Source organism: Chiloscyllium plagiosum, chromosome 45 (genome assembly GCF_004010195.1).
Source record: "Chiloscyllium plagiosum isolate BGI_BamShark_2017 chromosome 45, ASM401019v2, whole genome shotgun sequence".
Taxonomy (NCBI): domain Eukaryota; kingdom Metazoa; phylum Chordata; class Chondrichthyes; order Orectolobiformes; family Hemiscylliidae; genus Chiloscyllium; species Chiloscyllium plagiosum.
Window position 1 is genome coordinate 1600042 of NC_057754.1, and position 26569 is coordinate 1626610.

General features: G+C 39.9%; 2 protein-coding genes across 5 annotated transcripts in view; one reads left to right on the forward strand and one right to left on the reverse strand.

Moving 5' to 3' along the window:
- Positions 1-26569, forward strand: part of LOC122543809 (macro domain-containing protein CT2219-like) — a 955696-nt gene that overhangs the window by 99986 nt on the left and 829141 nt on the right. The window lies entirely within an intron of this gene.
- The window catches only part of LOC122543808 (leucine-rich repeat transmembrane protein FLRT1-like), a 202370-nt gene that overhangs the window by 13699 nt on the left and 162102 nt on the right, over positions 1-26569 (reverse strand). The window contains exon 1 of one of the 2 annotated variants that reach the window (XM_043682597.1): positions 16192-16243. The exons of the other annotated variant lie outside the window; for it this stretch is intronic. The gene's annotated coding sequence lies outside the window, so the exon portion shown is untranslated. Of the gene's footprint in view, positions 1-16191; positions 16244-26569 lie in introns of those variants that run through there. 2 annotated transcript variants of the gene reach the window in all.

Below are 26569 nucleotides of genomic sequence, written 5' to 3' on the forward strand. Positions count from 1 at the left end.
CCTGCTTTTACACCACTCCCCTCCCATCCACACCACTAACCCTGCATGGGCTCTGCGCTTCCTCCTCACTCCCTCGGAACACCTCATCATCTTTCTCCTACCTGCCCTAACGCTAACAGCTATGCCACCTAATTTATCCTCCTCTTTAAGTTAATAAGGTGTTTAGCAAGCTGAAACCCTCCTTAATTGCCAACCTGCTGCTGCCAATTGAGAAAGTTGCCATGCCACTTGGCAAAAGCATAAGGGTTGCAGCAAGATGCTTCTGACATTGAGATAGGCCTCACTGGACATCTCGACGAAAGTGAAGACTGCAGATGCTGGAGATTAGAGTTGAGAGTGTGGTGCTGGAAAAGCACAGCAGGTCAGGCAGCATCCGAGGAGCAGGAGAATCGACATTTCGGGCAAAAGCCCCTCATCAGCAATGGCATGTCTTATGGCAGAACTGAATGAGATGTCCAGTGAGCAGGCGAATCGATGTTTCGGGCAAAAGCCTTTCCCGATGAAGGGCTTTTGCTTGAACCTAAATTCTCTTGCACACCCGACATCTCGTTCAGTTCTGCCACAAGACGCTATCGTCCACATTGCTTAGACCTATATGTGATTCCACCCATAATGTTGCAGCATTTTAAGATAGCAGTCAGAGAGAGAATTGTTTCACCCTGCTCTGCAATCTTGCTTTAGAACGCATAACCTGAAGTGTTTTAGAATTCTCAAATTGCGTACTCATGCTTGTGAATTATGATTTTGAACCAGTTAAGCTAAAAGAGTAAACATTTTAGTGATGCTACGCCAGAAATTCTTTTTTAGCCAAGTGTCTCATATTTTTACTCAATGCTTGAATAAATACAAAGATCAACTAAATTGTAATTCTACATGTTGCAATAAACCATTGATAGAAGTCATATTTAGAGCTTGGGAGGACAGTGGGGGGAAAATGTCAAACATATGGGCATAATATTGACAGAAAGATGGTGAAGTAGAAGAGTTTAAAACATTGGGGTGATGTTCAACATTTAGTAAGTTTGTGAATCCTGAGCAGACATTTATGATGTTGATGTAAGAACGCTTGGGATTTGCTTAGATTCAGACTGATGAGGGAATCTTTGTTAGGAACAAGGCAAAAAGCTTCTTGAAGGCAGATTTGGTCATGAAAGAATTGTGGGAATTCAACTTGCAGTCTAAAGGGATGGTGAGACTATGAATGTTGATCATTGTCAAAAGACTAAAGTGCTACCATACGTCTGAAATAACGAATTTTGAGAAGATTTGTAGCTCAGGATGAGGTTCTGGATGTAGGTTTGCTCGCTGAGCTGGAAGGTTCACTTCCAGACATTTTCGAGGCCCACTGAAGATGTTAGCTAGTAGGGTGACGAAACGTCTGGAAATGAACCTTCCTGCTCAGCAAGCAAACCTACATTCAGATTGCTAAATTTAGCAAGTATTGTTTAACAACCAGCTGGCCAATTATTACATGATAATCTGCACAGGAAAATGGGAGCAATCATGTGTAGAAACATCAGAACCTTTTCATGCATTATGTTTTCATCACCCATTTTGCTCACTTGCTTAAGTGCTACAGTATCTATCATTCTCTGGTAAAATCAGAAAGGCTGTGATTATCCTATTGGCATTTGGTTTTCCATGCTGTTACAAATATTTATATACAGGGAATTATGTTCTGTTGTTAAAGGATATGAAATAAGGAAGTGCCACAAGTTGGAAATTATTTAAAAGTTGCTTCTTGATGCTGCTTTTGTTGTTGTTTTGCTACAAGGAAAGTGCAAAGAAATTATAAGATTAAAAAGCAATTTTAATGCACCCATTTGGAACTGGGAAACTGATTTTTAAAAAAAATCTATACCATCTTGTGTAGCATTACTTTAAAAGATTAAAATGGAACTTACACCCTACATCAAAGCAATGTCCACAAGGTTGATTCGCTGGGTAAATATGTTCATACTTTAACTCAAATTGAATTTTTATTCATCATACATATTCTAATACTTGTATCCCTTAGCATTAGGTTTGCACAGAGAACTTCAAGTCCGAAGGAACAGGAGATGAGGTATTTATGTTTCCCCCCACGTTTTGAAGTATATCCCCTGTTTTAATGTCTAAATGTTTTGAGAATAGGTCCTCCACATACCTTTCTTGACTGGGAACTGTTTAGGGGATGTAGAAGAAAGAATCTAAGTGAAAAATTCACCTCAGATTTCTGTCCTGGTATCTATTAAATTTGGCAGTATTTGGAATAGCCGCCATGCGGTAATCCTTTCTGGGTTACAGCTCTGATGAGCTTAACGTATAAACAAATCACACTGCAATTTCAGTTGGAAAATTTAATTGACCAAGGATTGGAAAGATTGCTCCCTACTTTGTGTGGGGATTTAGATGCTATTTGGAGTTCATTTGTATTGTTTATTGTGGCATTGAAAACAATTTGATCACAGGCTTGTAGCTTGCACCTACCAAATTATTTTCTCTTTTTCTGTTATGTCTTTAATATTTCAAAAAGAAAGTTTAAATATTTATCATGTAATTTTTCCTCAAAATATATCTCAGAAAAATATATTAGATGCTGCACTGCACAATGTATTTCAAGACACGCAGTTTGGAGCCAGAACTATCTTGCAGTTACACTACAGGCAGATGCTCAGTGTTGCTCGCTTTGTTCAGTTTTTGCCCAGATCACAACACAACCTTCTTGATTATACTGCACAGTGGAGACGACGTTTTGGAGCTACTCCAGTTCCATCACAACTCTATGGAAAGGCCCCCATTCTTTGTATTGTTTATCATACTTAAGCAATTTCAGTTTGCATAGATTCCAGCACCCTCAGGGAATGACAGTAGTTCTGCAGGTGAAAGCAAGGGCCACATCATCAATAACAAATCCATACTTGGGGGTTAGCGAGGACAGGCTTGTGTGTGTTTGGTTCATCTTAGAATTAGAATTAGGTTTTATTGTCACATGTACTCAAGTACAAAAATACAGAAGTACAATGAAAAATGTACAATGTTGCCATACATGGCGCCACCTGAGGTACAAAGTACGTGTTACAAATCTTAAGTACAAAAATAAAGAAAAAAGCTAAAAGTTCTCAAGCAATGCAAGCCTTTTTCTGTTTGTTAAAATTCTAAACATGTTCTTATATGGTTTAAGGGCTGTTTGGAATCTGTTATGGCACTGACAATCCAAGTTAGTATGCTCAGTTTCTGAAGTTAATTCCTCCTAGAGATGCAGTACATTTAAAATAGATGTGAATAGTTGTAAGAACATAATAAAACCTCAATGCTTGCACTAATAGAAGACAAACAGGTGTTTTAAGGAGATGAAGGTGACAAGAGAGTTATATTACAGCCATGTGCCTTGTGAAATGATACGGTCTGTTTTGGATTCCTTATCTTACTGAAACTCAATGCATTAAATCTTTGTCATGTAACAACTTGCAAACCCAAAGAAGGGATAATTACCTACTGTAATTTTTTTTTCTTTTCATGATAACACCAAATCCTTCTATTTTCTCTGAGATCAATCGTATTTTACCATCTCATTGCTAATGTAACTGAAATTACTGAGTGATGCAGCAATTGAAGTTGTGCTGTGGAATGGCAGAATTATGAGGTATTTCCCCTAGTGATTTACTCAGACAACAAGTTCCTGACCTTGAGCCAGATTGTCTGTACTGAAGGAGAAGAGGCAACAAGATATTGTTCCAGAGAACAGGAGGAAAATTGAAGAGCATGGGCACCCAGAATTCCTCCACACGAATAGGTCCAATAAACAATTTCAGTACAAGATTGCTGATAATGAATCTCTTGTTAGATTGAGAATGATGCCATAACTGAGGGAGGACTTAAACATGGAGGGAAATAAACATCGGATTTGGGGGTTACCTTGGCATATATTGAATTTTAGGTGCAGATGCTGTAAATTTTGCTGTGCAAGTATAAGTTTTTCTGATCAAAATCACTTTTATTCACTATTCTCAAGTTTAATGTTGCGAAGATTTCTGTCAGCTGTTTCCAAGGCCATAGTCTTTAGAGAACCATCATGCTATGTAACCTAAATATAAGCTGTTGTGTGATTGGTTTAGTTCTGTAGATAAAACAGTTCCTTCTAAATGCATCAATCAATTACTTGAAAATATTGTCATCACTTAGTTAATCAAATACAGGACTATTTGTATCACAGAATTGGTTCAGAACTTGCCAGAATGATGAGAATGTCACTTGGAGAGTGAGACTGAATGATAATTGGTAGCAAGGAAATGCCAGTTCTGAGGAAGGGTCACCGGACTCAAAATGTTAACTCTGATTTCTCTTCACAAATGCTGCCATGCATGCTGAGCTTTTCCAGCAACTTCTGTTTTTGGTTTAGAACTTGTTTGAATGATTTAGCTTCATGTTGGAGACGGTTATAAAAAGGAATTCTAACTGGGTCTGTTAGAATTAACATAAGATATTACAAACATACTTGTTTTCATTAAGGAAACTAGTTTTGTATAAAATCTTGCAGCATTATTTAATTGTTCTTTATTTGCTTGATGCGCGTAATGAGCCACTGATATGCTGATACTCAGAGACTTTCTCAAAATGTGAAAAATATCATGTGTATGAATAGTGTAGTTCCAGGAATCAAATCAGGTATTAAAGAAAACATTTTTGCTCTTTGTCTTGGACCAGTTTTAAAATATACCTAGCTATCAAAGCCAGTTAAAGTACTTTTAAGGTTGTGAGGATTTAAGAACTTACTTCTTGGACAAATTTAGACTAAGCAGGTCAGAAACATACAAACAAATGACTTAGAAGCAGAAGCAGGCAACTTGGCTCCTCAAGTCTTCAGTTAGTGTTTTTTAGGGAATTCATGAGGAACGTCTTTACCCAGACAATGATGAGAATGCCACTTGGAGAGTGAGATTGGAAATAATAACAGGCAACAAGAAAATGCCAGAAACTTTGAATAAGTATTTTTTATCTGCCATCTTAGCCCTCCAAGATGTCTGTGTTCCTCCTATTTGAGCTTCTTGAGTATCCCCTGATTTCCACTGCTCTACCATTAGCGGCCATGCCTTCAGCTATAATGGGCCCCAAGTTCTGTAATTTCCCTCCCAAACCTATATTCCATTCTACCTCTCTTTCTTCCCTTAAGATGGTCCCTAAAGATTATTTCTATTGACTAAGCCTTTAGCCACCTGTGACTCAATGTTACTTAATTTAATAACAGGCCAGTGGAGTGCCTTGGGATGTTTTATTACTTTATACAAAGTTGTTATTGTTGAATTTATGCCTCGAGACTGTCACACATGCTCTCTTTGATCATCCTATCAAATGTTCTTGTTATGGTGACATTTTTGCAAATCACTGACTGAGTAAGAGCCTTGCTTCAAATCGTAACTGGCATGGTGTTTTATGTTTCCATTTTTACTGGCCAGCAGCTGTCCTAGTGATATCATCTGATTATTTTTTCAGTTTTGCCATAATAAAATTTTGAAAAATTATACAGAAACAAAAATCCTCCAAGTTTAGCAATTATATTATTACATGCTATTATGCAAAACCCATTTGCAGTTTTGAAAGCTTTATACTTATGTGGTTAATTAACTTGCTTCCCATTTTGGTGGTTGAATCACACCAGTGGTCTCAATGGAGATATTGTATTTCTTCCCTTGAGTAATATTTCCCCTTTACTCCAGAAAGTGTTAAGTATTCTTGGATATGTTTTCACTGGAACCAGCAGCTTCTCAGTACTTTACCTTAGTCCTGTTCTTCAGGTTAGAGCCTAGATCACTGATAGCCTCTTCAGCTCTGAAAGACTTTATCTGAAAATTGCATGTATTTAGTTTCTAGCAGATATAACAATAGTAGCAGGCACCTGACACTTTTAAATAAAAACAACTTTGTTTAGCTCAAGAGCACTCCAGCTTACCATCACAGGAGAGAGGGGTGAGTTATGATTTATTGTATATCTTCGGGTTATATCTTTGTGTTATAATCTGATCAAGGACCATGATAGAAAAATTGATAAAGAAATAGTACTGCAGATGCTAGAGATCTGAAATAGAAAGAAAATTCCAAAGAAACTCAGTAGTCTGATAGCACCACCTCCACGATAATCCTCAACACCAGTGTGCTGCAAGGCTGTGTAACTGGATCGTTGACTTCCTGACCCATAGACCACAATCAGTAAGAATAGGTGATAGCACCTCCTCCACGATAATCCTCAACACTGGTTTGCTGCAAGGTTGCGTACTTAGCCCCCAATATACACCTTATACATTCATGACTGTGTTGCTAAATTCCACCCCAACTCTATTTACAAGTTTGCTGACAACGCTACCATCGTAAATTAAATCTTAAATAACAACAAGACAATTCAAGAAAGAGATTGAATGCTGAGCAGCATGGTGTAAAGACGACAAGTTAACATTTTGAGTCCAATATGACTCTTCTTGGGAACTAAAGGGATTGGAAGTTATTAGGAATTACGTTGAAGAAAAAGTGGGAAGGAGGAGGACATGGAACAGATGATAAAAATGCCCCAGAGCAAAAGGCAATAACAGTGCTAATGGAAGCAGGAAAGAGATATGGATGAAGAATAGGTGTTAATAACAGAAAATAGGTCAGATGTAGTGACAGCAAATCTGTCACTACATCCATGCAAACAAGACACTGGGTATGGGTGAAGAAGGGAGTGAAGATAATCAAAATGGAGCTCAGTTCTCGTGGTTTGAAATTGTTAAATTCAATATAGAATACTGAAGCTGTTAACTGTCTAAATGGAAAATTAAGTGCTGTTCTTCCAGCTTGTGCTGGGCTTTACTGAACATTGCAGTTAGACCTAGAATGGAAATATAGGCAAGGGAGCAAAAAGGTGTATTGAATGTCAAACACATTAAGATTGGAGGCATTCTTGTAGGTTGTGTGGAGGGTTTCCACAAAGTACTCTCACAGTCAGAAAATTGGAAATTGTGAGATAAAAACCAAATCTGAAATCAAGGATCACTTCACCACCACCACTCAAATATGTGTCTGTTCAATCTTTCCTCCTTTCTCTTATTGAAAACCTTTTGAAGTTCCTTTCGCAAAATCACATGCATGTTCAGGATCTAACCACATCCCAATTTTTGTGGGTGATTGTATTGTTCTTGATCCCGACCTTGTTCTAATTAAGTGCTCACTGATGTTTGGATTGGCCCATTAAGAAGTCTGTGACTGATTCCTACATTTACTTGATGGGAATCAGAGGTGGCCAGCATTTCTAATTGGCAGCTCAGTGTTCTCAAGTCTCTCAGCTCAGCAGCTGGCTCTTAAATACCAAGTTGGTTCTGGCAGGCTTCTTGTTGAAAACAGCACTTTTTCCCTCTAAATTTAGTAAACGATTTTAAAATATATTTTGATTTGCTTTTCACGTTGCTCTGGGCTCCCAGGTTTTGTTCATGTGTCAAGAATCAGCCTATTTCCAGTTTTTCATTTCACCCTTTCATTTCAATTTCTCTTTACAGTGCAGGTTGTGTGCCCTTATTTTTTTGTTTGTAACTCAATTTTCGCTCCTGAGTACTGCTGTATAGAGATGTTTGTTAGTTAATGCTTTAGAGAGGATTATTTGTTTTAAACAGATTTTACTCAGGTTCAGCTTAAATCAAATGTTCAATTAGAGGCCAACTGTTATCTCTCGTGTTATGGCTCATGTGGACTCTAGCCTACGAAATTGCCTTGATCCTTTGCAATTCACCTACTGCAACAGGCCCACAGCAGACACCATCTCCCTGACCTTACACACATCCATAGAACATCTGGATAACAAGGATATCTATGTCAAGCTCTTACTTACTGACTACAGTTTTACCTTCAACACCATAATTCCAAATAAATTTATCTTTAAATTCTAAGACTTAGTTCTTGGCTCCCCCCTCTGTAACTGGGTCCTTGACTTCCTAACCCATAGACCACAATCAGTAAGAATAAGTGATAACATCTCCTCCACGATAATCCTCAACACCGGTGTGCTGCAAGGCTGTGTACTAAGCCCCCTACTATACTCATTATCCGCTCACAACTGTGTTGCCAAATTCCACCCCAACTCCATTTATACGTTTGCTGACAACACCACCACTGTAGGTTGAATCTCAAATAGCAACAAGACAATACATGAAATTAAGTGTTTAGCAGCATGGTGCAAAGACAATAATCTCTCCATCAACGTCAGCAAAACGAAGGAGCTGGCCATTGATATCAAGAAGCAGAGTGGAGGGCACGACCCAGTCTGTATCAATAATTCTGAGGTGGAGATGGTTGAGAGCGTCAAGTTCCTGGGAGTTATGATACGAGCAATCATCCATGGTCCATCCATGTCAATGCGACAGTCAAGAAAGCACAACAACGTCTCTGCTTCCTCAGGAGGCTAAGGAAATTTGGCATGACCACAGGACTCTTACTAATTTTTATAGATACACCATAGAAAACATCCAATCTGGTTGTGGCAAATAGGATGATATGATAATTGGAGTACCATTGAGGTGTGGTGCATAGCTACCGCAGTGAGTTAGGGAGAATAGTGTGAGGAATCTTTCTAGGCCTCGTAGAGAGAAACTCTCCATGAACTTCACCAAAATGGATTCTTAGTCTACTTCCAGTAAAATTCAGCTTGTAATGTGATTTACTGTGTTACTTTTGTCTCTGTTTCAGTTAAGGTGTTTGATTTATCAATTGTGTTGAATAGTATTTGTTAAGCACATCTAGCTTCTCAATGATGTTAAAGTAAGTTTTCCTGATATAATTTATAATCATTTATTATCATGTGACCAGATGCTGACAGTTCTGACAGTCATGTTAGGAAACTCAATTACTTTTAATCTCCATTCAACCAATTTCATTTGTATTTAAAGTTTTAATTGTTTTTTCTGCATCAAAGTCATCTTTACATCCAAGTCTTCATAAATAAGATGATTTAAACAAACGAGTACATATGTTTGCAAAAAAATTAAAGACTTGGACAGGACAAGCAAGGCAAGAGAATACAAGACAAACAGGAGGATCCTGGGAAGCACCGAGGTTCAGAAGGACCTTGGAGTGTATGTCACTGGTCCCTTAAGGTAGTGACACAGTGGGTAGACAAAGTAATTAAGAAGGCATATCAAATACTTGCCTTTATTAGATGAGATGTAGAGTTTAAAAGCAGGGTGGTGATGCTGGAGCTGTATAAAACATTGTTTAGGTACCAGGTAGAGTATTGTGTGCATTTCTAGAACCTACATTGTAGGAGAGATGTATTTGCACTGGAGAGGGTGCAGAAGAGATTTACCCGTGGTGGAGAGTTGCCCGTGGTGGAGAGTTTTAGTTATAAAGGGAAATTGTTTACACTAAGGTTATTTTCCTTAAAGCACAAGTAGCTGAAGGAGGGGGCATTATTGAGATATATAAAATTATGAGGGGCATGGATAGGGTGGCTGGAAAGAAATTTGGTGGAGTGATCAATGACGAAGAGGAGATGTAAGGAAAAATCATTTCATCCAAAGGTAGTAGGGACAGAAACCCTCATAACATTTAAGAAGTATTTAGATACACACTTGTGATGGCAAGGCGTACAAGGCTGTGGGTCAGCTGCAAGAAAATGAGATTAGAATCGTTATGTGCTTGTTTCTGACCGGAGCAGGCTAAATGGGCTGAAGAGCCTTTTTCTGTGCTGTAGACCTCATGTCTTTTAGTAACCTTCATGACTTGAGTAAGTTGCAGAGTGCTTTACAGCCAATGAGTTATGTTTGAAATGTCATCACCACTGTTATGTAGGAAATGTGGCAACCACTTTTTACAGAGCAAGACCCCATGAGCAGCAATAGAATAATGATCATATTTTGATTTTGATTTGGTTGAAGGATAAGCTATATCTCCCCTATTCATTTTTAAACAGTAGCCGTGGGAAGATTTTATTTCCACCTGGAAAAGCAGAAGGTGCCTTGTTTTAATGCCTCGCCTGAAAGACAGCACATCCAATTGTGCAGAACTCCTTCAGTATTGCAATGATGTATGAGTTTCAATTATGTGCCCTCCAGACTTGAAGCCATGGCCTACTGATTCAGGTGATAGTTCTACCTACTGAGTTGCAGCTGACACTATGGAGAACAAGTACTTCTATCAAATAATGGGAATCAAATAGGTGTTACAAGCCCCACCCTCAGAGTTGTCATATTGCAAGGACCAACCACATTTTAGATCTTTCTTGCTGTGCCACGACAACATGGCTAAAATTAACATTTAAATAGTAATTAATTTGTGAAATGCTTTGACAAGTATTAAGGTACAAGACATATAAACGTGTATATTTCTAGCTTCAGTAGGTGAGGGACTGTACGTGTTTTGCATTTGCTAAATTTTCTCTTTGATTTAGATTGATGAGTGACGCCCTTGGAGATCTGCCATCATAAATATAAGATAACAAATAAAGGAAGACCTTGTATTTATGTATATAGATTTGCCACAAATCTGCGAACCATCCCAAGCTTCACATGCAAATACCCTCTTTTTGTGGGTGCCAATACTGTTTTTCTCACTGTAGGTGAATATAATGGCATTCTAAATGTGCAGGGTCCCCAAAATGGAAGGATCCTCTGCTTTTTGTGTTGTTGATTGAAATAAAACTGTGGGTTAGAACAAAGGGAAAGGGGATACTCCCTGATCATCTTCAGGGTGTTTAACGTGCTAGAAAAGGCAGACTGTAAGAATAATATCCCTGACTGTGCAACATCCCTCAATGCTACTTTGGAGTGTCAGCATGAGTTATGGTATTTTATTTCATACATTTTGTTTTGTGTATATATTATTCTGGACATATTATGTCATTACAATATACGTCTGCTGGTGTTCCTGTCAACAACATGAAAAGTTATGCTAAGCTGGTTGTTTACCCATAGGTGCATTTATAAATTAATATAATTCTGTTTAGATGATCTATATAATCCTTGTGTCCTATAACTTGTGATTCATTGAGTTCTGTTTGTAATTTGTTTAATCTGCAAATATCAAACTCTCAGTACTGATAGTTAGGAAACGTATATTCCTCTTCAAGACAGATTGGTTCCAATGTAAGAAAAATCCTCTGAGAATTATTTCTTGCTTTTCATTGTAACTTCTGTGCCCAACCTTGTTTTTTCTCCAGTAAGATTGTTTCGACAGCCAATATTCACAGACTAGACCCGAGCTTTCTTCATTTCATATGGGGAAGTGATTTTTGAGAAAACTGGAGTTTTGGGCTTTTCGTTTTCTTAATAAATATATGAACAAAAACCCGATCTTCCCGAAACTCCTTTCATCCAGAACTATATCACTGTTGTCTGATATAATACTGAATGGTCTGTTCTTGAGACTAAAGTGCCAGCTAACCTTATTTCACTGTGAGGGTTTTTGACACTTCTTCCGAAGAACTTCTTTTTCCCTCATGTGTTCGACGATACGGTGCTACTTAAAACAAAAAGCATATGCTGTTTCTCATCTTCAATCCTTGCAAACATGCATCAAGATGAATAATTTTCAACCTATATTTCCTGAGATACATTTGGGAACAGGCCCACGCCGCAAAATTTATCTGTTCTCCGTGTCACTGCTTTTTGTTTGTAACTTCTAATGTTAGGGATGTGCATTGGAAAGGTTGGGAGTGGCGGCTGTTGGTGTGGGTGGTGCGGGCGTAGGAAGAGAGAGAATCCCGACAAACAATAATATGCAAGTGCTGAGAGGGCTACATGATTGACTCTCATCAGATCTGGACCCCTGCCATTGTAAGTTGTTATTACAGTTGTTTCAGAGTATCAGGTTTTTGTTGTGGTAGGCACTGCTAGACTGGCTGCCTGCTAACTTAGTCAAACAAAAGTGCATATGTTCTCACTTAGTCATACTGGTACTCTGTGAATGGGGTTTCTTTTATAATTTAATGGTGCATTTTCTGTCACATAAATAACACAGTTTGTGGCTAAGTTAAATATTGTAAAATAAAACGTTCCTCCTCCCCCAAACCATAAGAACTGAAATAGTACAAACTGTGTGACATTTCTTAGACTTCTTGAATCTTCCTTTGCATTCTCTATGTTTACATTAATAAAAAGCAGATTTTACTCATGTGTAATTTGATCATTAACTCTAGTGGTACTGAAATTATGTCAATGCATAAATGCTTTATGTCTTGTTGAAATCATTCTCCTCATTATTTCAGTGCAGGCTTTGGCCTAATAATGACATTTTTGCTAAATTAGAAAAGGGAGGAATATCAGATGAACGTGTTGACAATTTTACAGCAGTATGCTATTGGGTTAGTAGGTTTTGGGAAATTTTATTGGAAGGCAAAAAAACTGTCAGAGGTTTAAACAGTTTGTAGTTTTCTAATTATTTTGAAGATTAAGGTGGCTGTTGAACTCCAACTGAATGACCAGCTGACTAAGGCTGACTGTGTCCCTGGTGCTGTGAGGCAGCAGTGCCAACCACTGAGTTTAACCAAATTACTGTGGAACTGGAGTCACATGTAGGCCAGACCAGGTAATTTTCCCTCCCTAAAGGATATTACTGAACGAGATGAGCTTTTAACAACAATGGATTCATTATCATTATTAGCCTCTTAATTCCAGATTTTTATTGATTCAAATTCCACCACCTGCCATGGTGGGATTTGAACCTAGGCCCCCAGATCATTACCTGGGTTTCTAGATTAACAGTCCAGCGATAATGCCACTAGGCCACCTCTGTGTTTTATCCTGATAAATTTAACTAAGAATTTGTTTAACTTGATGCTTCTCCAACATTCAACACTGAGTGAGCAGAAATTTTCTCATTGTTTTATATTCCAGCTTCAAATTCTGTTCCTTAGTTACCAACTCAATCCTTTGCCCTGCCAACAGTCTGAGTTCAAATTAGTCTGTTTGCAATCTTAGTGTCATAATTGATTTCAAGATGTACCTTCAACCTCATGTCTCTGCTATCATTAATACTGTTCATTTCCCTCTCTCTAACATTGCCCTGACTTTACCCCTGAATGAGGTCAACCCCTGCTAAAATCCTTACCCAGCCTTTGTTACCTTTTGACTTGACTATCCCAACTCATTCCTGCCTGGTCTCTCACATATAACCTCTTTAAACTTGAGGTCATTCAAAAATTTGCTGACTGTTAATTCTCATCAAGCGCCACATCCCTGCCATCACTTTGCTTGCTAACTTTCTCTGGCTCCCAGTCAAGCAATATCTTTATTTTAAGATTCTCATCTCTATTTTCAAATGCCTTTATGGTTTCACCCATACCTCTATAATCTACAACCTACAACTCTGAGATGTCTGTGCTCCTCTACTACTGACCTCTTATGCTTTCCCAATTAATTGTTCTGCTATTAGTGGCCATGTACCTCACCTTCCTTCTTTAAGGTGATCCTGAAAACCCACCTCTATGACCAAATGTTTGATCATTGATTCTAATATCTCCCTATCTGGCTCTGAGTCAAACTTAATTTTAAAATGTTCCTGTAAAGCATCTTGGGAAGTTTCATTACATTAAAGGTATTTAAATAAAAGTGGTTGTTGTTCAAAATTCCAGCCATAATCTACTGGTTTTGAAGTATTGAACTTCATTTGCAATGGCTTGATGGAATCCCATCAAAAAACATAGTGTATTCCGATTAGATAGACTATTATATTGAAAATTATACAGGCAGGCCAAAGACTGCCAGAACCCTAAATAATGCCAAAATTATTGCCTGAAAAAAACCTTACTGACAAAATTCAGATCTGTGTAACCTTTATCAGGAGAATGTGACATTTAGTTTGAACACCCAGCTAATGTTTCACCCTTCGGGTCTTAAAGTAGAAAAGGGATTTTGGTGCCACAGTCAATTAAATATTATGATGGAAAATGCAGTAAGACCTTTCTTTGGCTCCCAAAATGTCAATCAGTAAAAGCTTCAAAGAACATTAACTATAGCGAAGATTTAAAACTATCGCAAATGTTTAAAAATTTTTGAAATAGTTTAGACTGGATAATGGAGTATTGCGTATCTAATCACACAAATAAAATTACAGCATTTAAAATGATTTCACGCAATACTTCAGATGTAAAATCATCTTTGATACTAATTAGCAGAATTTCACTTTAACCCTTTTTTTGACAGAAAATTATTCTTTCATTTGTCATTCCATTTCACACTCTTAATTCACTTAGTTTCCTTAAACCAACTTTTCCTAGGTTGAGCAGCTTAACGGCTGATCTCTTCCCAGGCTTCTGCTAAAATATCTTTGAACCAGTTGTTCGGAAGTATAACTGGACAATTCTGCGATGATTTTCCCTCTGATCTTTCCTCCCTTCCCCGAGACAACTTGTAACTTTCTACAAAAATGACTTTGAGATTGGGAGTTCACTTGTAAGAGGTATCTTTACAAATCTGGGTTCTAGAATTCTGTGGAACATTTTATTAAAAGTTCCAGCAAGTTTCATGCTGATTTTAGGATCCTGTGCAATGACATTGCTGTAACTTTATATAAAATGTGTGCTCCAGGATGTCTTCTGTTTTCATTTATTTGGTAACTATTTTTTAAAAAATTACTTAAATAAATTAATTATTTGTTTAAAAAAAGTTCAATCTTGAACTCGCTCCCCTATCGAAAACCCTCCAATTTCTGTGCTTTGAGATAATAGTGTAAAATCAATACATTTTTAATTAACTTGAGAATTTTTGACAGTGCTGAAGTACAGCAAAAATATCAGAGCCATTTACTGTTTAGAAAGTGCAATTATGATTTGGAACCTTTTTTTGCCTCAGGGTAAAGATATTATGAATAAGGTAAAGAGTGTAACCCAGTATATTGTTCTGAAAAGCTTCAAGTGTTCTATTTACATAGCACACTGGAGCTCCAGTATACTGCCCCACCCGATTACATTTCTTAGCTTTTTTTGAGATCACTAATCAAGCAAGGGAGGGTTATATTTACAATTAGCCTTTATATCACCGTTCTACTGCACAAAATATTGGCCATTCTAAACCTTAACTGTGCTGCACAAGTGATTCGATGGCTTCACTTTCAAGCTTGCAGCATCCAGAGCATGTAAACTTGATGCAGGAACTCCCATACCTGTCTTTACCTCAGAATCTGTTCTGTTTCAGCAAAACTGAAAACTCAGAAAAATCACACACTTCTGAAAAATATGAAGAGATTTTCCTAGTTTGACAGCATTGTATTTGGAAAGACAACGTTATTTTGTTTAAAATGAAAAATTGAAACATTTTATTTATGTTGAAAAGAAGGACTATTGAATATTTACTTGTTTAAAGATATGATTCAGAACTAACTGTGCAAAAATTTTATTGCAGCATATTTCAAGTGTCTTCAGCAATAATTTTGGAATGATTAAATATTACTCAATAGATCACTTTTTCATTGCAGATGTTCGCCAAATACAGCTATCAGCTGTACTGAACCATTAGCTTCAATTTTAATAGAAACAATACGATTGTAACATCTTAAAAATGTGTGATTACGAAATTGCTTTTTGATGAAATCTGTTGGTTGCTGTATAATAAACGTGGTGAACCAGTCCCTTGACAATCTAATTACAGTTGCACCTCCACATTAATAGTGGGGGCCAGTGCAACTCGCATCTGACTGACAAATCACAGTGGAGAGCGATGCACAGAAGCCTCTCTGTCGTTAAACAGCAAGAGCAAAGAACCAGTGTAAAAGCACCTTATTATTCATTTTTATTCTGACGAATGCTAGCCCTCAACACTATTTTATTTCCAATTTCAACCTTAAAACCCACTGGAAAAAGCAAGTCTAAAAATGTTACCTATCTCAAAGTGTGAACTGATCAGAAATAAGAAAAATTTATATCCTGTCAAAGGACTAATTTAGCATTGTTCTTATCAATATGCCACCTTGGAGAAATTAATTATACCTTAATATTGTGATTATTTTGGCTCATCACCTCAAATTGTTCTTGCAACTAATATTATGACAGACTTGTAATGCCAGTGTTTCAGTCTGGCTCATATGTAACTCAGATTGCTTCCTTCAATGTAACCTAAGTTCAGGAGGGTGAAATCTATAACTTAGTGTTCTGTCCATCTTTTAAGTGAATCTCATTTGGAAATTTAATGTAGCATTCCCTCACCCATTTGCAGTTTACTGAAATCCCAGTGGGAACATTGAGACTGTCTTGAATCTTACCTCCTTTGCTGTGTTTTTAGTTCATGGAGTTTCTGAATTGCCCAGAATTAGCTGTAGTGGCATGCATCGGCTCTCTGCTGGTAAGGTCCTCCTTTTGGTTTATTCAGTGTTTCGTCTCAGGCACACATCAGTAGTTTCTCATTATCCCACTTACACAGGCAAATCCCCCACACATTCCAATGTACACATTCCAGGCTCTGAGTGAGATCGTACTTCGAGTCAAGAAAAGGTCCTGAAAAGATTTCAGCTTCTTGGATATATTTGTCTTTTTTAAAAGCTGGATAAGTCTTTTTTTTGTCTCAGTCCAAACCAGTTTCTTGCAGATTGCTTCAAAACTGGATTCTTCAGCAGGAAGCAAGGAAAAAGCTGCAGTTTGTATTTCTGCTACTGGGAAGTGCAATCTCCAGAATAAAGTAGGTGGGAGTCCTGGTGTAATATTACATAGCTGTGGAGTTAAAACGCAAGCCTTTATCTGTTCAATCACTTGACTTGCAATTCATAGCTGTGACAACTCTTAAGGAACCCCCCACCCCCCGTCCCCAGTGCGCACATTGAATAGTGGTGTTCACTTGTATAACCAGAGAATCCAGCACTTCTTGTTGTTTGTAATACTTCTTGTGGACACGTTAGCAGTTGAAATGACACAGAGCTGCTCTGTCGGTTGCCCTTTTTCTAACAAGGCAGATGTTCTTCCTGTAGCCTTGTTTGTCCTTTTTTAAAAAAACAACCAAGATTTCCCTACAAACAGTAAAAGAAAATTAGCCACATCCTTTCGATTATTCACTTGCTTTATTGCCGTAGGTTTGAAAAAATACTTATTTTTGCTTTCATTTCTCTTTTTTCTTCAGTTTACATGAGTGTATGGGCATGAAGGTTCTTTATATTCCTTTTGCGTTAACCTAAACAGGGAGTCTTGACAGCATAGATTGAGCTCTTACATTCGTAATGTCAACTCAGCAGGGAGGGAGTCATTGGAGACAGCTGAGCAGCAGGGACTCTGATTTCCTTTCCTTCTTGGCCCTGATTTTGATGTATCGGTGATTTTCCAGCCGAGCTGAAATGAGTGACCGTTGATTTTGTCCTGATCTATGTGATTCAAACATTCCACCTTTACCAACTGGTATAGCTGGGAAACAATGCTGGACTGGTTGTTATTTTGGATTCACCTTTTGGGGATCTGGGAGTACACAGAAAATGCTGTAGCATGACTCCAGGGCCCATACTGCAGCTGTAGTACCATAGGTTTTATCATTAGTGACCATCTCTTTACAAGCCCTAGGCTCATTGAGAAGTGCACTTACCTCTCAGTCTGAAAGTTATACATAAAAGTCCCCCTTCAAGATTTGAACACAAGAATATGGGCTGACAATCCACTACTATTGCATGAGTGAGTCCTGCAATGTTGGAAGTATCAGACTGCCTCACTGTCAGAGGGTCAGTACCAAGTGAACACTGCATATTGGATAACTAGTACCAAAGAAATACTGCATTGTTAGATGGTCAGTACTGAGATGATGCTACCTGTTAGAGGGTCATTACTGAAGGAGCACAGAACTGTTGGAGAGGCAATAGCCGAGTGAGTGTTGCATTGTCAAGAGTCAATGCTGAGTGAGCGCTGCACTGTCAGACAATCATTGCTAAGGTAGCATTACACTGTTGGAGGGACATTACAGAGGGACTGCTGCACTGTCAGAGGCTTGGTCCTGATGGAGCACCACACTATTGGAGGGTTACTAATGAGGAAGTACTACAGTTTTAGAGGGTCATTTCTAAAGGAGTACTGCAGTGTTGGAGGTTCACTAATGAGGGAATGCCGCACTGTCATAGGATCAGTAATGAAGGAGTGCCACATTGTTAGAGGGTCAGTACTGAAAGGGTGTTGCACTGTTGGAGTACTGAAGGAGTGCTGCGCTGTTGGAGGGTCAGTACTGAAGGAGTGCTGCATTGTCAGATTGTTAGTACTAAGGAAGTGATGCAATACTGGAGGGTTAGTACTGCGGAAGTGATGCACTGTTTTTGGATAAACCTTTAAAATGATGCTCACTCTAGCCTCACACTGAGTTAGCCTGGCGTCATGAATAATTTTAATCCCTCAATTACTATTACTGAAACAGAAATCTGGCTTGTAACAGGAATTTGCCATGAATAAATTGGATGCTGTGTTTCCTGCATTGCCAGTTTGTACAGATCAAGTACCTAATTCAGCATAAAATATTTGGAGCATTCTTAGGTTGTGAAAAGCACTTGAGAAATTAAAGTACTTTTTTTTCAAATCAACTTTTAGTGTAATATATACAGAATAATGTTTTTTGTTTTCTCTCCCCTCTATGGCATTTACTGTCAGGGTGAAATTTTCCTTTATTGAAAAATCAGGTTTATCTGCAAATGGTTGTGGGAAAATGAGACTGCACACTGGGAACACATTTAAGAGCGAGTGCGTTTCCTGTTCACCACTGACTGTCTTTTATGGAAAAGTCCATTAATGTTGACAGTGGAGTAATTGTTTGAAATAGAGGAAGTAGTCATGTAAAAACTGAACCCAACATAACTGATGAATTTTCTCTTATTTCTCAGTGGAACAGAGCTTGTGAAGAACACAAAATGAAAAGTTTAACTTATTGCACCCAACCCTCCTTATAAAGGTTGCTGTTACACCAGTATTCATATTTCCACTTCTGATGTACAGTGTATTATTGCCACTCTTACAAGCCCACCATATTATTAGGCTCCGAATAGAAAATCATCTTTGTTACATACTTTTCTCATGAGCAAGATCTCTGGTGTTCTGCATTCTCAGTGGCTATGATTTTGGCAGTTTTGGCTGCAAAGTAAACAAGACAACACCACAATTACTGAGTAGTTCACTTCTGTGTAAAAGGGTGGTCAGCTCTGGCACCTTTGAAGGCAGCACTGCTTCCCGTGATAAACGTAAACACTTCAAAATCTGAGGTCACAGGTGAGCTGAGGACTAACCCCAACATCTCAAGTTAACCCTGAAGTTTCTGCATGACTAGATCTACATGAAGGTAGCTTTTGCCCGAAACGTCGATTTTGCTGCTCGTCGGATGCTGCCTGAATTGCTGTGCTCTTCCAGCACCACTGATCCTAGATCTACATGAACTTTACTTACATATTGACCTGAAACAAAGCCAGGTGCTTCATTGAACTGTAAATCTATGTATGTATGTATTGGCTTTCTTTTGTTCTGATGCAATAAAATCTGTCCAGCATTTAAAATACAGAGGGTTCTGTAGAAATGGAAACTAAGGTACTGCAGAATTCCTTCAGGAAACAGCTTTGTAAAAAACCTTTAGTTGTAATATCCCTGTTACATTTTACAGTCTGGTTATAGCAGCCTGATTTTTTAAATATCACTTTTTATTACTTTTGGCACATTCAGTATGATTAAACCTTGGAAGTGAGTTACAGAGTACTGCTTGAAGAGTTGTGGAAGGTAGTGGTTGTAGGTTAAGGGGGTGCTGCAGGGTTTGTACAAGAATGAAGAAAAGCTTTATTGGTTTCTATCTGTTTTGTTCACTTGGAAATTAGTTTCGGACCTTGAACTTGATCTTTGTTAAGTTTGTGAAATAAAAAAGGCTTCAGTATTTGGTAATTTTTCATTTGAGTTGTCTTGTTTCTATCAGTAAAAGGCTATACTTATAAGTAGTATCACTTGCTATTCAGTGATAGAATTCTTACTTTACAGTTTAAAAAAAAAACTAAAATCTTGGCTGACACTTTGTCACTTTTATGCTGTACTGAGGGAGTGCATCACTGCTGTTTTTGTATAAGGGATAATTAGCAGAGGCCCTATCTTCCCTTGCAGGTGGAGGTAAGAGATTTCACAATCATTATTTCAAAGAAGAGTTCACCTTGGTGTCTTGGCCAACCTTCATCCCTCAATCAAGGCAGATGAAAACAGAAACTGCTGGAGAAAGTGAGCAGGTCTGGCTGCGTTTGCAGAGGGAGAAAAACAAATGTGTTGAATCCAATGACTCTTCTACAGTAATGAGATTGTGTTCAGTCTCCAGTTGTTGGGATAGTGCTGTATGCAAATTGGCTGCCACATTTCCTACGTTAGGTTAATGATTATATTTTCTAAACTACAATGCTCATGTTGTGTAAGATGCAATATTAGTGCAATTCTTTTTTCTTCCAATTTTAATGCTTGACTTTCACTGAAGTATTAAAGGTTTGGGATATTGACGCCAGGATATTTGCATGGTAATGTTTGAAATGTTTGCCCTATTTGAGATATGCTGTTATGTGCAAGAGACTATTTGGAGCACTGTAGTAGAAAGGATTATTTTGAATAGAGTGTATGATATTTTATTATGGACTATTTAGGCTGGAGACTTGGGTAGAGAATTGGCAGATGGAATTTAATCTGATGCAGTTCTGGTTGCCCTACTATAGAAAGGATATTATTAAACTAGAAAGAATGCAGAAAAAGCTCACTGGTATGCTACCTGGACAGGAAGGCTTTTGTTATAAGGAGAGGTTGGATATGCTGGGACTTTTTTTCCCTGGAGTGTAGGAGAAAGGAGTGAGTTTATAGAGGTATATAAAATCATGAGAAGCATAGATAATGTAGAATGCAGACAATTTTTCTCATAGTCCAAAGGGGAGTCCAAAATTAGAGGGGATAGGTTTAAGGTGAGAGGGGAGAGATACAAAAGTGTCCAGAAGGGCAATTTTTTCACACAGAAGGTGGTGAGTGTCTGGAACAGGCTGCCAGAGGTAGTGATGGAAGCGAGTACAATTTTGTCATTTAAGTATCATTTAGACAGGTTCATGGATGGGATAGGTATTGAGAGATATGGACCAAATACTGGCAAATGGGACTAATTTAATTGTAAAAAATGGGCAGCATGGGCGAGTTGGGCCGAAGGGCCTGTTTTCATGCTGTACACCTCTTGACTTTAATACGGGAGAGGAGTATACAGTAAATGACAGAACTCTTAGGAGCATCAACATATAGAGGGATACAGGTCCACAGTTCCCTGAAAGCATCAACACAAGTGGGTAAGATGCTAAGAAGGTATGTGTCATGCTTGCCTTCATCGGTTGGGGGGCATGGAGTTTAAAAATTGGCAAGTCATGTTATAGTTGTACAGAACTTTAATTAGGCTGGATTTGGAATATTGTGTACGGTTCTGGTCGCCAGACTATCAGAAGGATGTGGAAACTTTGGAGAGGGTACAGAAAAGGTTTGCCAGAATTTTGCTGGTTTGGAGGGTATTAGCTATGAGGAGAGGTTGGACAAACTCAAGTTTGTTTTTACTTGAACATCAGAGGCTGAAGGGTGACCTATGTTGTTTACAAAAGTGTGAGAAGGATAGATAGAATGGAATTTTTTTTTCCCCCAGGGTAGAAATGTCAATTCCTAGAAAACATAGGTTTAAGGTAAAAGGGAGAAAGTTTAAAGGAGATATGAGAGGCAGTTTTTTTTTACACCGATGGTGGTAAGTGCCTGGGATGCGCTGCCAGAGGAGATGGTGGAAGCAGATACAATAGCAATGTTGAAGAGGCATCTTGACTGATACATGAATTGGCAGGGAATAAAAGAAATAAAGACTGTGTGAATGTGAAAGATTTTTAATTTTAAAAAGGCATCATGTGTCGGTGTAGGCTTGATGAGCTGAAGGGCCTGTTCCTGTGCTGTACTGATCTTTGTTTTCTTTGTTCTAAAAGGATACAGTGTGACTCAGGTTGATAGAACGGTCATTGTAAATGCAGTCAGACAAATAATGGGTCTTACTCCCAGTTGGGTTGTTGTGAGGTAGAAATCTAGAAGATAGGGTCAGCACTTCTCTCTTGAAACTATGTTTATCTGGGCTGTGATCAATACTGTCTCAGTAGCCAGTTCGAAAGCACCATGCGTTAGGAACAGAAAATCTCTAAACTAGGACAGAATGTAGGAACTTTCAGAGAGGAGCCTGTAAGAATCTTACAGTGATATTTGGTGTTACAGGCGCTCTCCTCGAAGTGCAGATATCACAGGATGTATTGATAGCTGTTGTCAATAGCTAATGTGCCTGGAATCCAAGATGGCAGTGAAATGGGATGCTGCAGTTGGAGCTCGTCTGCTCAAACCTTTCCCTTCTTTTTCTTTTTTTAAATCTCGTGTTTTTTTTCTCTTTTTTTTTCCTCTTCCGCCAGCAGCTAGGAATGGAGTGGGGACTGCAGTCAGCAGCCTGGAATGGAGCAGGGATAATGGTCAGTGACCCAGAACAGTGTGGGGACAACCAGCGGCCTGAAGCGGGGCGTGGCCAGCAGCCTAAAGTGGAATGGGGAGAGCAGTCAATGGTCCAGAATGGAGCAGGGGCAACCAGAGGCCTGGAACAGAGGAGGGACGGACAGTGGCCTGAAATGGATGCAGCCAGCAGCCCAGAGCAGGGACAGCAGTCAGTGGCCTGGAACAGAGTGGGGGCAGCCAGCACTCCAGAACGGTGTGGGATAGTTGTCAGCAGCCTGGAATGGAACAGGGACAGTGGTCAGTGGCCCAGAATGGAGTGGAGATGGTGGTCAGTGTCCCAGAACCCAGCAGGGACAGCTAGTAGCCCAAAGCAGGGTGGGAGCAGCCAGTGACCTGGAATGGAGCATGGAATATGGTCAGCGGAATGGGGGGGCTGCCAGCAGCCCAAAACAGTGTGAAGAGGCCAACGCGCCTGGAGCATAGTAGGGACGGACAGTGAGCCTGGAGCAGAGCTGGAATGGCCAGTGGACCTGGAGTGAAGTGGGGATGGCCCGCAGGCCTGGAGCAGAGCAGGGGTGGCCAGTTGGCCAGGAGCAGAATGGGGATGGCCATCAGGCCTGCAGAAGAGCGGGGACAGCCATCAGGCCTGGAGCAGAGCGGGGACTGCCAGCGGGCCTGGACCAGAGCCGGGCCTGGAGTGAAGTGGGGATGGCCAGTGAACCTGGTCCAGAGCAAGTCAGCCAGCAGGGGCTTTTGCCCGAAACGTTGATTTTACTGCTTCTTAGATGCTGCCTAAATTGCTGTGCTTTTCCAGCACCTCTAATCCAGCAGGCGTGGAGCAGAGCGGGGACAGCCAGCGGGCCTGGAGCAGAGCGGGGACGGCCAGCAGACCTGGAGCAGAGCGGGGACAGCCAGCAGGCTTCGAGCAGAACGGGGATGGCCTGCAGGTCTGAACCAGAGCGGGGACAGCCAGCAGGCCTGGAGCAGAGCGGGGACGGCCAGCAGGCCTGGAGCAGAGCGGGGACGGCCAGCGGGCCTGGAGCAGAGCGGGGACGGCCAGCGGGCCTGGAGCAGAGCGGGGACAGCCAGCAGGCTTAGAGCAGAACGGGGACGGCCTGCAGGTCTGGAGCAGAGCGGGGACAGCCAGCAGGCCTGGAGCAGAGCGGGGACAGCCAGCAGGCCTGGAGCAGAGCGGGGACGGCCAGCGGGCCTGGAGCAGAGCGGGGATGGTCAGCGGGCCTGGAGTGAAGCGGGGACAGCCAGTGGGCCCAGAGTAAAGCTGGGACAGCCAGCAGAGTGGAGCAGAGTGGGACAGCCAGTGGGTCTAGAGTGAAGCTGGGTTGGTCAGCAGAGTGAAGCAGAGTGGGGATGGTCATTGGGTCTGGAGCAGAGTGGGATGACCAGTGGGCCAGAGTGAAGTGGGGCCAGCCAGCAGAGCAGAGCAGAGTGGAGATGGCCAGCTGCACTGAGCAGAGTAGGGATGATGGCTGGCGGGACCCAGACCAAAGGTGGTTAATTGTTGGGGTCCAGTGGAGCCCAGTCAGACCCCACGGAAGCCCTTAGAGAAAGACTGTACTGTCTATCGTTTTGGCTTTATTTCTTATTTTGCTAACTTATATTGTGTATATTTGTAATGTAGTGCAACTTCTTTTTTTTATTTTTTCTATATATTTGCACCTATGATTTATACATCGGTACTTTGTACCTAAGATGGCGCCGTGTGTTGGTGACACTGTACACTTTTCACTGTAATCCTGTTCTTTTGTAACTTGAGTACCCGTGACAATAAATCTTATTTTATTCTATTGTGTTCTACTCTATCTGCCATCTTGGCTGTGGCTTAGTGGTTGAGCTCTCAAACTAGCAATGTCACTTGGCAAAGTCTAGTTTTGGGAAAGGCCTCGGTCACTTATAGCATTGGAAATGGATCTGTAACATTAAAAGAGCATAAAATAGCAAAACTAATGCCTTGAGACAGCTTAAATAAGTATTTTACAACTTTTAACGTTGTCCAGTCTCTTGATGAAATTGGTGACTGCAGAAATTTCACTGCTGTCATTTTTGTAAAGCCAGTTGATGTGATTCCTGCTTTTGATCTGCTTTTGTTTGCCTTTACAACGCTAAATAATGTGAGAGATGCTTTCTTCCATTTTCCTCAGTTGATGATTGTCACCATTATTTAAGCATTTGATTTCTTTAATTGTGATTATTATCTAAACAGCAACTGTGTAAAATGCCTTACCAGTAGCTCTGCTGCTAGTTTGCTGGAGACGAGATAAACACATCGATGATGATCGATGAGAATAGCTTTCCTAACAACAGACTGAAAATTGAATGAAAATTGACATGGCCTGTTTTCCTGCAATTTCACTTAGTAAAATGTTTGCTCATTCTAGGCTAGACACTGTAAAAGTAAAGGTAAAGTTTCTGTACTCTAATCAGACCATAAGACTGCTCTCTCTCATTAGATAAAATCAGCTGATTGTAGTTTAACGTGAGGCTCACCGTGCCTCAGGCAAGAGGAAGGATTGAGAAGGTAAATCTTCCATGGCATCTTCAGCCAGTGCAGAAATTGAACACACACACTTTTGGTATCACTCTGCATCACAGACCAGCCAACCAGCCACCTGAACTCAACTTGAAGAACATGAATTGTGGATGTAAACCAGTCCTACAATTTTGCTACAAAGTATCTTGCCACAGTATCAGCTTGAAGAAAAAATGTCATTTTACACAAAAGCTGTTTCAGTCAGCCTGCAGATATGATAAGCCAATTGAAAATAATCTGTATTTCTGTTGAGATGCAGCATCTGGTGTGATGCAATTTTCTTTTGACTTTTTGAATGGATTTCATTGCTTGGTATTAACAAAGGCTGACTATACTGAATGCTTTAACAACAATCACTTGTCTTTGCACAGAAGCAGGAGAAACGTTATGCAGATGCTGCCAGTTGAAATACTAATGATATACGTGTAAGAGTTGAGTTTCTGACGCCAAACCATTAGCCAAAAAGTAAGGGAATGAGTTGTACATGAGCCATATGCTTGAGGGATTAACGTCCACCTTTTCCCATCATCTCTACATCTAACACTAGACAATGGCTCCTCCGCAGATTGAAAATTTGTAAGATCAAGGATCATTCTTGACAACCCACTGTCAAAACTATGTGAAAGGAATCAAAAAGTATTTTTATTATTTAATTTTAATTTGTAAAATAATAACTCCCAGACACAGATTAATTTGTTTATTAAATTAAATTCAAATTATCAAATTCATCAAAAACAAAAGCCATATACAATCCTGTCATCACTGGCTATACAATTCCAAAAAATAATCACTTCTATCTCATCAGATACGTTAGCTGTCCTGTCCTTGAAAGTGGAGTCGCAGGTAGATAGGATAGTGAAGAAGGCGTTTGGTATGCTTTCCTTTATTGGTCAGGGTATTGAGTACAGGAGTTGGGAGGTCATGTTGTGGCTGTACAGGACATTGGTTAGGCCACTGTTGGAATATTGCGTGCAATTCTGGTCTCCTTCTTATCGGAAAGATGTTGTGAAACTTGAAAGGGTTCAGAAAAGATTTACAAAGATGTTGCCAGGGTTGGAGGATCTGAGCTACAGGGAGAGGGTGAACAGGCTGGGGCTGTTTTCCCTGGAGCTTCGGAAGCTGAGGGGTGACCTTATAGAGGTTTACAAAATTGATAGGATAAATAGACAAAGTATTTTCCCTGGGGTGGGGGAGTCCAGAACCAGAGGGCATAGGTTTAGGGTGAGAGCGGAAAGATATAAAAGCGACATAAGGGGCAACTTTTTCACGCAGAGGATGGTACGTGTATGGAATGAGCTGCCAGAGGATGTGGTGGAGGCTGGTACAATTGCAACATTTAAGAGGCATTTGGATGGGTATATGAATAGGAAGGGTTTGGAGGGATATGGGCTGGGTTCTGGCAGGTGGGACTAGATTGGGTTGGGATATCTGGTCTGCATGGATGAGTTGGACCGTAGGGTCTGTTTCCATGCTATGACTCTATCTCTACATCTCTATGACTCTATGTCTCTAAGGTAAAAACAATGACTGCAGATGCTGGAAACCAGATTCTGGATTAGTGGTGCTGGAAGAGCACAGCAGTTCAGGCAGCATCCAAGGAGCTTCGAAATCGACGTTTCGGGCAAAAGCCC